This window comes from Siphateles boraxobius, unplaced genomic scaffold (assembly GCF_051911475.1).
Source record: "Siphateles boraxobius isolate OS27281-9 unplaced genomic scaffold, OSU_SipBor_1 9, whole genome shotgun sequence".
Taxonomy (NCBI): Eukaryota; Metazoa; Chordata; class Actinopteri; order Cypriniformes; family Leuciscidae; genus Siphateles; species Siphateles boraxobius.
The window spans coordinates 20,214,965-20,227,435 of NW_027509219.1; the positions used below are offsets into that span (position 1 = coordinate 20,214,965).

General features: G+C 42.5%; 1 protein-coding gene across 1 annotated transcript in view; it reads left to right on the forward strand.

Moving 5' to 3' along the window:
* The window catches only part of tafa3b (TAFA chemokine like family member 3b), a 138,503-nt gene that overhangs the window by 84,806 nt on the left and 41,226 nt on the right, over positions 1-12,471 (forward strand). The gene's annotated exons all lie outside the window — the stretch shown is intronic.

The window sequence follows — 12,471 nt, forward strand, 5'->3', positions numbered from 1 at the left end:
AGCGTTGATCGTTTTAATGAGCCATCTCATTTAAAAAACAGCTGATGTGGATTGCATGAAGTCAGATTTGGGGCAATATTACCATAAATATTTTCTGTCTGTTTTCATTTTAAGGATCTGAAGTTTTGTTTGGTGCTTATATTTGTCTGTACCAGAAATTTGAAGAACCCAAAGACAGAAAGCAGTGTGTTTTGTATACAGTTCAGTGGTAGTTGGATGCTTAGATCAGCTTAAAATAGTCTAGAGAATGCTCTCCATTTATGAGAAGCACTGATGGACCGCAGGACACTGATGTCTTTGGGGTCATGTAGAGGCCACTGCAGAATGTTCCAGTAGAAAGTTCTGCTGAAATGATAAGAGTTTATTTGTCCTAAGCACTTGTTTCTCTTATAATTATTGAAGATGACATTGATTCTGATTTATATAATTGGCAGACACTATTAAAGCTTCTGTTTTGTGGCTAGTTCAAAAGTACCGATCAAAAGTACAGGATTTTTTAAATGCTTTTGAAAGAAGTCTCTTATGCTCACCAAGGCAGCATTTATTTAATCAAAATACAGTGAAAATTAAAAAGGAAAATTGTGAAATATTATTACAACTTAAAATAAGTTTTTTTTTTTCTATTTTTATATATTTTAAAATAACATTTTAAAAATATTTTGTAATGGCAAAGCTGAATTTTCAGCATCCTACTCCAGCCTTCAGTGTTGCATGATCCTTCTAATATCATTCTAATATTCTGATTTGCTACCCAATTGTTATTATCAATGTTGAAAACAGTTCTGCTGCTGCATATTTTTGTGGAAACTGAAGAATGAAAAAAAATGTTAAATAGAAAGTTCAGAGGAACAATTTATCTGAAATAGAACTCTTTTGTAATAATATTTTGTAACAATGTCTTTTGATCAACTTAACGAGTTCTTGCTGAATAAAAGTATTTTTTTTAAAACAATTTTTTAAAACTTTTTCCCTAAATATCTTAAATCAGTAGTAAATCTAATGTAAGTGTTGTTATTTGTTCATTTTGATAACCATTTTGCAATATCTACCTGAATTTATAGACAAACGTCTGATGCAACAAAAACTTATTTTTTCAATAGAGTGTATTTGTCCGTTAAAGCAAAATGGTAGTTTTTAAGAAGTGTTCCTAAGAAATTGTTTTGACGAAGGTGGTAGATCTATTTGCCTTTTCCTGACTTGTTGAGTAATTTTAGGCCACTTTCCTGAAACTATTAGTATGAGTTGTTAAAAAAAATAACAGTCTGATAATTCATTGAGTCTCTGCACTGCTTGTTTCTTTTCTTTTGTGGTGAGCAGATTTCATTTCTTGACAACATGACTCACTCACTGTGCGAACTTCTCTCATCTCGCAGCAGAATGGAGGTTCAGACTATTTTTTTGGAGAGGTTGGAATGGACCACGAAAGAAAATATTAAAACAAAGGGAATGATTTGTGAATACATTGCTTTCATTGTCACTTTAAAAAAATATATAATTAATTATACAGCATACTACTGGAATGTACTGTATGATGTAGGTCCCTAATACATAGTGTCACACATAGTGTCTCTGTTTACAGTATAGGAGTGTGCACTGACTGTCCCATTTGTGAATATGAAATCTGCGTGCTTTTGTTGGCCACCATCTTCGCTACAAAGTATTTCTTGTTTTAGATTGGATAAGTACTCCAGAAGTTGAACGTGTGAGCCAATCAGCAGAGGGAAATAGTTCAGGCAATCAGTTAATTACACACTACTGCTAACAGGTCAGAGCAAGGTGACTGAACACACACACACTAAACCACTGGGAGGGAAAAAACTAATAACTCTAAACTCTTCTTCCCTTCGAGCAGCAGAGGCTTCAGGGACAATGAGCTAAATGAGAGTGAAGTATTTGTTTCACACACACATACACAGGGAATATAGCCAGAAAGTTTACTGCTACTGTAGGTCATTCTTTATGAGGCTCATCCTCTCAATAAAACTAATATCCCTGGAGAGAGAGAGAGAGTAAAGGAGGGAGAAGGGCTGCAGAAATCCAGTGAAGGGCATAAAGAAGAGAAAAAGACAGAAGTGTGGAAAGAGAGACCGAGACAGATGAGTGTGTCATGAGATGAAACGCAGGAAGAGACACAGCTCTTGTGGACGACTGCAGTCCTGAGCTCTCATGCCCTCTGAGTGTGTGTGTGTGTGTGTGTGTGTGTGTGTGTCCTGTGCTCTTCTGCCCTGTAAAACATGAGTCTCTCTGACATCTCCTAAACCTGCCCATCCTAAGCAAGACACTGAGACCAGTGACATCAAAACTATGAAGATGAACAGTTGATTTCAGTGGGGATGGTGAGGTGTAAGGACGTACAGGAAAGAGTTTTTTTAATTGTGAAAAAGCTTTATAGCTGAGCAACCTTTGGAGCAAAGTCTGAAAAACTTGTGAATTGGTTCATTGGGAAGATCCATGGAGATTAAATTGTTTAAAAATAATCAATTCACTGATTCAAGTCGCTGTGACAAAATACTTTGTTAAACTGCTGTTTTTGCTACAAACTGTTTTTGAATAATATAGTGGGAAATACAAACCAGTTCCCTTTCAAGGGAACTAGAGCCGCTTCTCTGTATATCTGTCCTTCCTTGTCTATTTATTGTTGTCTGTCAAGCCCCTTATATATATATATATATATATCACTATGGCGAGCAAGCAAAGTTATAAACCTTGTGTTGTGCCCTGCCCTCGTTATATCACGGGTGGGGACACACATCGTATGTGTATTGCTTGTTTGGGAGTGGAGCATGCCCAGTCAGTCCTCGAGGGGGCTGACTGTGAGCATTGCTTGAGTTTGTCTATGAAAACTCTCCGCTCTCGCCGGGCGTTCTTTGAGGAGGACGGTTCGGTTCGCGCTCCCCGAGGTGCGGGTCCCGCTGCTGCCGAGGCACAGCGTCGACTTTCATCTTGGGGTTCGCAGATGGATCTAGTAGCGGGGTTTGAGACGGGCCCCGCCCTTTCTCAGCCCTTACCTGCTGGATTCGGTGTCTTTGCCCAGGAAGGAGCCCGCTCTGCGGCTTCTCCTTCCCAGGCTGAGGCACCAATATTACGGCTATCCAGTTCTGAGGATCTGAAACTAAGAATTATAGTAAAGTTCAAGGGATTGATCATTATGGTTATTTGACTATGCCTCGTGCTGAAGACACACTAGCGAGCTATCTCTCCCCTGAGTCTTCTTCTTCTCTGAAAGCCCCGACGTTACCCACCAAACCATTACAAAATACATCTTTGTTGGTGGGTAAAGCGTATTCGGCGAAAGGCCAGGCCGCAGCATGTTTGCACACTATGTCGATTCTCCAAGCGTACCAGGCTGACCTGCTGAAGGACATAGACGATAGTGAGGAAGTTAGTGCTGACGCAATTCGAGAATTGCGTCGCACGACAGATTTATCTCTCCGAGCCACCAAGGAGACGGCCAAGTCTGTGGGCCGCTCTATGGCAGCCACGGAACGCCATTTATGGTTAAATTTATCAGAAATAAAGGATAAAGATAGATCTGTTCTTCTGGACGCACCGCTGTCACCTACAAGTCTGTTCGGCGACTCTATAAATTGTGTCGTAGATAGGTTTCAAGAAAATAAGAAACAGGCGGCTGCGTTTCAGAGGTTTCTTCCTCGCCGGTCTGTTGTCCCCGAGGCTGCTCGTAGTATAAAGTCTGAGCAGCCTCGTCCGTCTACGAGCTCCGCTCACAGAGTTCAACAAAAACAGAGCGTCGCCGCTTGGGCACCTCCTCAATCTACGGTTCCTGAGTGGCGCTCGCAGCCCAGACCTGTTAGGGGTAGACAAGATCTGAGGACTGTTATCTCTAGGAGAGCTTGGGCTAAGAAGAAGTCCTGACGCCAAGGCTATCAGACTTCTGAGGGTGGTCCCCTCCAGGGAGGAACTCCTTGGCACCCTCCGGGGGGCGACTCTCCGAGGAGAGCCGCAGCGCTGCCACTTTGGTTGTTCCCTGCCGGTTCGCCGCTTCAGGGCGCCGAGGTGTCAGCGTCCCCGTGCAATCCTCTGAGGAGGGTTGTAGAACGGTCAGTTCGGTTGTTCCCTGCCGGTTCGCCGCTTCAGGGCGCCGAAATGATTGTTCAATGAAATCCAGAGGCCAGTCTCGAGAGACTGGTTCCCTTATCGGAATTTCTGGCAGCGTGGAAACTTCTGCCAAATATTTCTCTATGGGTCCTGCACATAATAGAAAAGGGTTACAGAATTCAGTTCGGTTCTCGTCCGCCCAGATTTCAAGGAGTCTTCCCCACGGTGGTGGACTCACAGCAGGCTCTGGTAATGGAGCAAGAAGTACTGACACTTCTTCGAAAGGGAGCTATAGAAAGGGTTTCTCCTCCCAGCAGAGAGTCAGGGTTTTACAGCCGTTACTTCATTGTTCCAAAGAAGGATGGAGGGCTGCGTCCTATTCTAGATCTGCGCCAGTTAAACAGCAGGGTTCAGAAACTCAAGTTCAGAATGCTTACACTCAAACAGATTGTATCACAGATTCAGTCCGAGGACTGGTTTGTCACAATAGACCTGAAGGACGCGTACTTCCATGTATCTATCCATCCTCATCACAGGAGGTTCCTGAGGTTCGCTTTCGGGGGCGAAGCATACCAATATCGGGTTCTTCCATTTGGCCTAGGTTTATCTCCCCGCACTTTTAAAAAATGCGTGGATGCAGCTCTGGCTCCGTTGAGACTCCAGGGCATCCGCGTATTAAATTACATCGACGATTGGTTGATTTTAGCTCAGTCAGAGCAGGTGGCAGTTCAGCATCGAGATGCTGTTCTGTCCCACATAAAGAGTTTGGGGTTGCGGCTAAACACCAAAAAGAGTGTGCTCCTCCCTGCTCAGAGGACCACTTTTCTAGGTGTAATTTGGTATTCGACCACAATGCAGGCACGCCTATCTCCTGCTCGTATTTCTGCGATTCTCACTGCCGCAAAGAATGTGAAACTAGGCCAGTCACTCACTGTGAAACAGTTTCAGAGACTGTTGGGTCTCATGGCAGCTGCGTCCAACGTTATTACTTTTGGCCTTCTGTACATGAGACCCCTGCAGTGGTGGCTCAGGACCAAGGGGTTTTCTCCCAGGGGAAATCCGTTCCGCAAGATCAAGGTCACGTGGCTATGCCTTCGTGCCTTGGCCTTGTGGAAGAAACCTTGGTTCCTCGCCCAGGGCCCAGTGTTGGGGGCTCCTTGTCGACGCGTCACGCTTTCGACGGATGCTTCCCTCACGGGATGGGGGGCGGTCATGAGTGGCCGCTCGGCGCAAGGTCTGTGGCAGGACCATCAATGTTCCTGGCACTTAAATCGTTTGGAGTTGATGGCGGTATTTCGAGCACTCAAATATTTCCTGCCAGACCTGAGAGGCCATCACGTGTTGGTCCGCACAGACAACACTTCAGTGGTCTCCTATATCAACCATCAGGGGGGTCTGAGGTCACGTCACCTTTGCAAATTGGCCCATCAGATCCTCCTATGGGCCCAGGGGAAGTTATTGTCGCTCAAGGCGGTATATATTCCGGGGCATCAGAATGTGGGAGCAGATATTCTGTCAAGACAGGGGCTGAGGCCCGGGGAGTGGAGACTTCACCCAGAAGTGGTGGAGTTCCTGTGGGAAAAGTTCGGTCGTGCTCAGGTAGACCTTTTCGCATCATCAGATTCAACCCATTGTCCCATGTGGTTCTCTCTAACGCACCCAGCTCCTCTCGGTCTGGATGCTATGGTGCAGGTGTGGCCGAGGCTGCACCTGTACGCCTTTCCCCCGATATCTTTGCTTCCGGGGGTTCTGGAGAGGGTTCGCCGAGAAGGGGCTCGTCTGCTACTAGTAGCCCCTTATTGGCCGACCCGAGTTTGGTTCTCGGACTTGGTGTCTCTTCTGGACGGCTCCCCCTTGGAGATCCCAATCAGGGTGGACCTCCTGTCCCAGGCCGGGGGCACGATATTTCACCCTCGGCCAGAGTTGTGGAAACTGTGGGCCTGGCCTCTGAGGGGGCCAGGCTCAGGGAGACCGGTCTTTCGACCGATGTTGTAGAAACCATTCTTCAATCCAGAGCTCCTTCCACGAGAAGGCTGTATGCGCTAAAATGGAAACTTTTCACCACGTGGTGTGTTGAACGTCAGTTAGATCCTGTTAACTGCCCTGTTGGTTCAGTTCTTGATTTTCTGCAAGACCGTTTCTCGGCCAGGTTATCTCCTTCCACCCTAGAGGTTTACGTGGCGGCTATATCTGCCTACCACACCCCTCTGGGGGGTACTTCTATTGGGAGAAACCCTTTAATTACTCGCTTTCTCTGTGGTACATTGAGGTTGAGACCTGCACTGCACTCTAGAGCACCGGCTTGGGACTTGGCCATTGTACTCGAGGGTCTGGGTTTAGCTCCCTTCGAGCCCATCGAGGAGGTTTCTGAAAAGTTCCTCACTCTAAAGACTTTATTTCTCCTTGCTATCTCATCTATCAAGAGAATTGGTGATTTACATGCTTTGTCGGTTGCTCCTTCATGTCTGGAATTTGCACCTGGTATGGTGAAGGCATTTCTCTACCCCAGGCCGGGTTATATTCCTAAGGTCCCACTGAATGTTGGGGGCCCAATAGTGCTGCAGGCCTTTTATCCTCCACCCTTTAATACCCCTGACCAGGAACAGCTTAACCTGTTATGTCCAGTCCGGGCTTTAGATGCCTACGTTCACAGAGCTGCCCTGTGGCGTAAATCTGAGCAACTATTTGTTTGTTTTGGGTCACTCAAGAGAGGATGCCCTGCATCTAAGCAGGTTATGAGTAAATGGATAGTCGAGGCTATTTCATTGGCTTATGAAGCGGCCGGACAGCCTTCACCTATGGCTGTGCGGGCCCATTCTACTCGGAGTATGGCGGCCTCTATGGCCTTAATTTCGGGAGTTTCCCTTCTTGACGTGTGTAATGCGGCAGGATGGTCCTCTCCGCATACATTTGTCAGGTTTTATGACCTTGACCTCTCCACTCCTGGGGCGAGGTTGCTTGCTTCTTAGTGTGCGCAGGACCTCACACAGAACGGGCATTTTTCACTATGGCGTAGTGGGTATAGGGTTCCCACCGCGTCTCAAACGCAGCGCGAGTTCCCTTGAAAGGGAACGTCTCAGGTTACTTATGTAACCCTGGTTCCCTGATAGGGAACGAGATGCTGCGTTTGCCTGCCATACTTCCTGCATGCCCTGATCGACTTGCTTCAGGTTTTTCAGAAGCTATCGCGGTCTGATTTCAGGGTTGCTTTATAGTTTCCTGGTCTATGACGTCACCTATGTCGTAGCGGGCTTCAATTGGACTGATTTTACACGTGCTTCACGACGTAATCACGCAGAGCGTTCCCACCGCGTCTCAAACGCAGCGTCTCTTTCCCTATCAGGGAACCAGGGTTACATACGTAACCTGAGAAGTTTTTACAATTTAGTGTAAATTTATCTGTCAATTTTCAACATTTGCAACCTAATTGAGAGTCATTCATTCAGAAAGCCTTTTTGAGCCAGATACTAGCCACAAACAAATACTATTCTGATTAAAATTATCATGATTATTTGATTATCAATATTTTAAATATCATGATACACAGTTTTTGCATGCATATGATACGCAATTTATGGCGTGTAGTACGTACACTCCACACCCCTAATCTTACCCAAGGGGTTTACAGTGTGTATAGCATGCATGCAAAAAACATTTTTGGCGTATAAATGGCATGAGAAATTTGTGGTATAGATACGCACTTTCATGAGATCGTGTTGGCTTATTGTAGTTCAACACTCAAAATGATGAGCTTTGAGTTTTAAAGTTGCTTCCTCAACACTGTTTGTGTGCTTGAGAGTGTGATGGTCACATTTTCATTGACCGATGGTGCTGTCATGTGAATAAACCGACTTGTTCAGTTTTTATGATTTCTGTCACCCTTGACCTTGTTTTATCCACAATCTGCCGGCTCCCTTATATTCTCTCTGTCTCTTTCTGTGTGTATTTGAACATCAACAATGAAACCAGATATTTCTGAGTCACATTCCTTGCACTGATCTTTGAGATGTCAGAGAGGCTTTTTCAGTTATTAAGGATTATACTGTATGCTTAGAAAATTGTATAAAACATATCAACAGAAGAACTCCACTTTCACTATAACAACAACAAAGAAATAGCTTTTGCACTCAGTGTTTGTCAGTATGAAACATTGTTTTTCAGTTTTAGATCATTTTTACAAATTATATTATATATATACATAAAATACTTACACATTTCTCACACACGCACATTCTTTTAAATTCAATAGCCTAGAAGTTGTATTGTTACTGATGTATCAGATCTCCCTGGTCTTATATAATATGAGTTTTTCTGTTTATGTCATATGGCTGAAGGTCTTTCTTTTTGTTCTGTAATAACTGTAATAAAAGCAGGCCATTTCAGACTGTCTGAAAGATTCACAACTCCTTTTTGCTTGAGTTCTAGCATGAACTCCGTCCATGATTCTCTGCTGTGTGTGAGCTCTTCATGTGACTGTTCGCAGTCTGTCTAAGACACCCGTATGGCCTGTGAGAGACACAGAAGGAGAATTAAAAATGTGAAACTTTCAAGCACGCTGCTTCGTTTTCATCTTTGGGATAAAACATGTAGGTCACGCCACCATCAAACCCTCTCAGAGCTCCCCAGCCTCATCCAGTTTTATTAAACCATCTTTTTTCACCACTTTTGGGCTTAAGTGTCGCTATTTTTGAAATCATGTCACTTCAGTAGCAAAGCTATTGCATTTAGTTCATTACATATCAGTATAGTGTTGACAAACGTTATATTTTCTTCACGAATATTTCATCAATCAAGCTGTGTCCAGTATTTTACACTATTGTTCAAAATAGTGATTGATAAGATTTTTTTTTTTTAATTGAAAGAAATATCTTATTCTCATCAAGGCTGCATTTATTTGATCAACAATACAGTAACAATTGTGAAATATTATTACAATTTAAAATAACTTTCTGTTTTAGTATATTTTAAAATGTAATTTATTTCTGTGATGGCAAAGCTGAATTTTCAGCATCATTACTCCAGTCTTAAGTGTCACATGATCCTTCAGAAATTATTCTAATATAATGATTTGATTTTCAAATACATTTCTTATTATTATAAATATTAAAAACAGTTATGTGACTTAATATTTTTACGGAAACCATGATACATTTGTTTCACTATTCTCTGATAAATAGAAATTTTAAAAGAAATGCATTTATTTGAAATAAATGTTTTCAAAGCTCTCACTTTTGATCAATTGAATGCATCCTTTCTGAGAAAAGTATTAATTTCTTCTTCTTTTTTTAAGTCTTACTGACCAAAGTTTTGATCAGTAGTGTATGTCAGCTGTTTAAAATCCGAAATTCCCAAATTAATCGCTTATTTTAGTTGTTTTGTTTGATGAATAATGTGAACAGGCTACAAAATGGAATCAATTCACAATTCACTCTGAATCATTTAGAAAGCCCACTCACACACTGAATTGCTTGGAGTGGTTTTTCACTCTGTGAAACTGATCTACAATCAATTGAAACCACTTACTGTAAAATTATCAAATTACATATTTTAAGTATTTTTGTTTATATTTAATATTCCTAAAACTATATCAGATAGCTTAAACTGTGTTTGCCGTGTAAGGTGTTGTGCAACTAGCAACTTTCAGCTTTCAGCTTAGTTTAGCTAATTTTCACTACTTTAAAGTAATTTTATGCACCCCTTGTTTCATTAATTATTAGCATTCACTTTCAATTTCATTTTGATTGCGGCACCCTTTTAAGCAACTGGCTCTAGGCTCCATTAGTGTTTGATTATTCAAAACAACATTATTAGGTCTTTTATTTATAATTTGCTGACTATAATTTTAGCGAGACTGTTGCTTTAGAAAAGAAGTGCCTCTGGTCATATTTAGCACTCTTACTTCTGATTGGTCAGAAGAGGCATCCCTCTTCCCACATGTGTGTGTGTGTGTGTGTGTGTGTGTGTGTGTGTGTGTGTGTGTGTGTGTGTGTGTGTGTGTGTGTGTGTGTGTGTGTGTGTGTGTGTGTTAAGAATGCCAGGGAGTAAGTGATTTAAATGTCTTAAACAGGCTGTTTTAAGCTTGATGGGTGTTCATGTTTTCCATCAGAGCATGGTGTTTAATCTCTGAGCAGATGGCAGTGAGCTCACACTCTCCATAAACAAAAACAGCTTCCTATCCATCAGGCGTCCTGATTACCGCAGAATCAAACATGTGTTCAGGCAGAATTCAGCATGAGAAAAGGTGCTGACACATTATTCTTTTAAAATAAATAAAAAAATGGTGCTGGTAAGTGTGATTCCTGTCCTCACATTGTGGAGGTGTTATTTTGAAAGAGCTGTTGAAAGGGAACTTTTATATAACTATGCAAAATATTATCATACCCAACCTGTAAACCTGTTAATAGTTTAATGTTTTAATGTTAGTGCCTCTAGTGCAGAGAAATAGTACTGAAAAGCTTACACCTTTCTGGCATGAAACTCTAGATGGCGTAGGCTGATATGTCTTTATCTTATTTGGTAGCGATCACATCCTTATCTACATAGCGCAGCTGATTGGTTGCTGTTGCATCAGCGGCCAATGAGCTGCGGCTCATTTTCAAACAAATTCCATGTGTTGCTGTTAGCAATATGCTGCGTGCTTTCAGGAACCCTCCACCTTCCCCAGCTCCACCTGTATAGATCTATGGGGGTTAAATCATGTCTGTTACATGTGCAAGAGCAGCATGTCTTACTTGCTCACAGCAATGTCTGTGAATGTATTCGCAGTAGCAAGTCTCAGTATTTGCTCTGTAGCAGCAAATTATCATTAACATACCAATCTCCCGAGAGTTGTCATGACAAAACTTCTATTTTAGAGAATATGGAAAAACTGATTGACTAGAAATATTCTCTCCTAGCTTAAAGGGATAGTTCACCCAGAAACAAACATTCATTTACTTACCCTCATGTTGTTCCAAACTTGTATGGCTTTTTGGTAACTTTATTTTACAGTGTCCTTGTTACATATGTTACATGTAATTACCATAGTAATAACAGTAAATTATGCATAATTACATGCAACTAACCCTCAACCAAATGCTAATCCTACCCTAACCCTTAAGTAAGTACATGTAGTTAATTAATATTACACTGTACTTAAATATATAATTACACCTGGGGAAGCAAAAGATGTATGTATGATGAAGTATGTTTCAACTGATTTTTTCTACATTGTGAAAATCACGGGGGTCCAAAAAACTCCAAAAAGGCAGTGTTATTTTAGTGTTATGTTTACACTATTATGGTATTTATTAATCCATAAAGGTGAGTACACCCCTCACAACATTTTAGTATATCTTCTCAAGGGACAATATAAATGAAACTTGGATATATTTTTAAGTAGTCAATGTGCATAGTGTATAGTAGTATATATTTACTGTGTTCTGAAAATATCTCAACATACAGCCATTATTGTCAAAATAGCTGGCAACAAAAGTGAGTACACCCTAAGTGAACATGTCAAACTTGTGCTCAAAGTGTCAATATTTTGTGTGAGCACCATTGTTATCTAGCACTGCCTTAATCCTCCTAGACATGGAATTCATCAGAGCTGCACAAGTTGTTGCTGGGATCCTCTTCGACTCCTCCATAATGACATCACAGAGCTGCTGGCTGTTAGACACATGTTGCTTCTCCACCTTCTGCTTGAGGATACCCCACAGCTGCTCGGGGTTCAGGTCTGTAGACATACTTGGCCACTCCATCACCTTCACCTTCAGCTTCCACAGCAAGGCAGTTATCCTCTTGGCGTGTTTGGGGTCGTTATGCCAATTGGCCCAGTTTCTGAAGGGAGGGCATCATGTTCTGCTTCAGAATGTCATAGTACATGTTGGAATCCATGGTTCCCTCAATGAAGCGCAGCTCCACAGTACCAGCAGCACTCATGCAGCCCCAGACCATGATGCTACCACCACCATGCTTGACTAGGCAAGACACAATTTTCTTGGTACTCCTCACCAGGGCATCGCCACACATGCTGGACACCATCTGAGCCAAACAAGTTCATCTTAGTCTCATCAGGCCACAGGACATGGTTCCAGTAATTCATGCTCATGGACAGATTGTCTTCGGAAAACTGTTTACGGGCTTTCTTGTGAGCCAGCTTCAGAAGAGGCTTCCTTCTGGGACAACGGCCGTGCAAACCGACGTGTTGCAGTGTGTGGTGTATAGTCTGAGCACTGACAAGCTGATCTTCCGCTTCTGCAACCTCTGTAAGCAATACTGGCAGCACTCATGCGTCTGTTTTTCGAAGCCAGCTTCTGCACCTGACGCACAACACGAGGACTCAACTTCTTTGATTGACCCTTGTGAGACCTGTTCCAAGTGGAACCCATCTTGGAAAATCTCTGTATGACCCTGGCCACTGCACTGTAACTC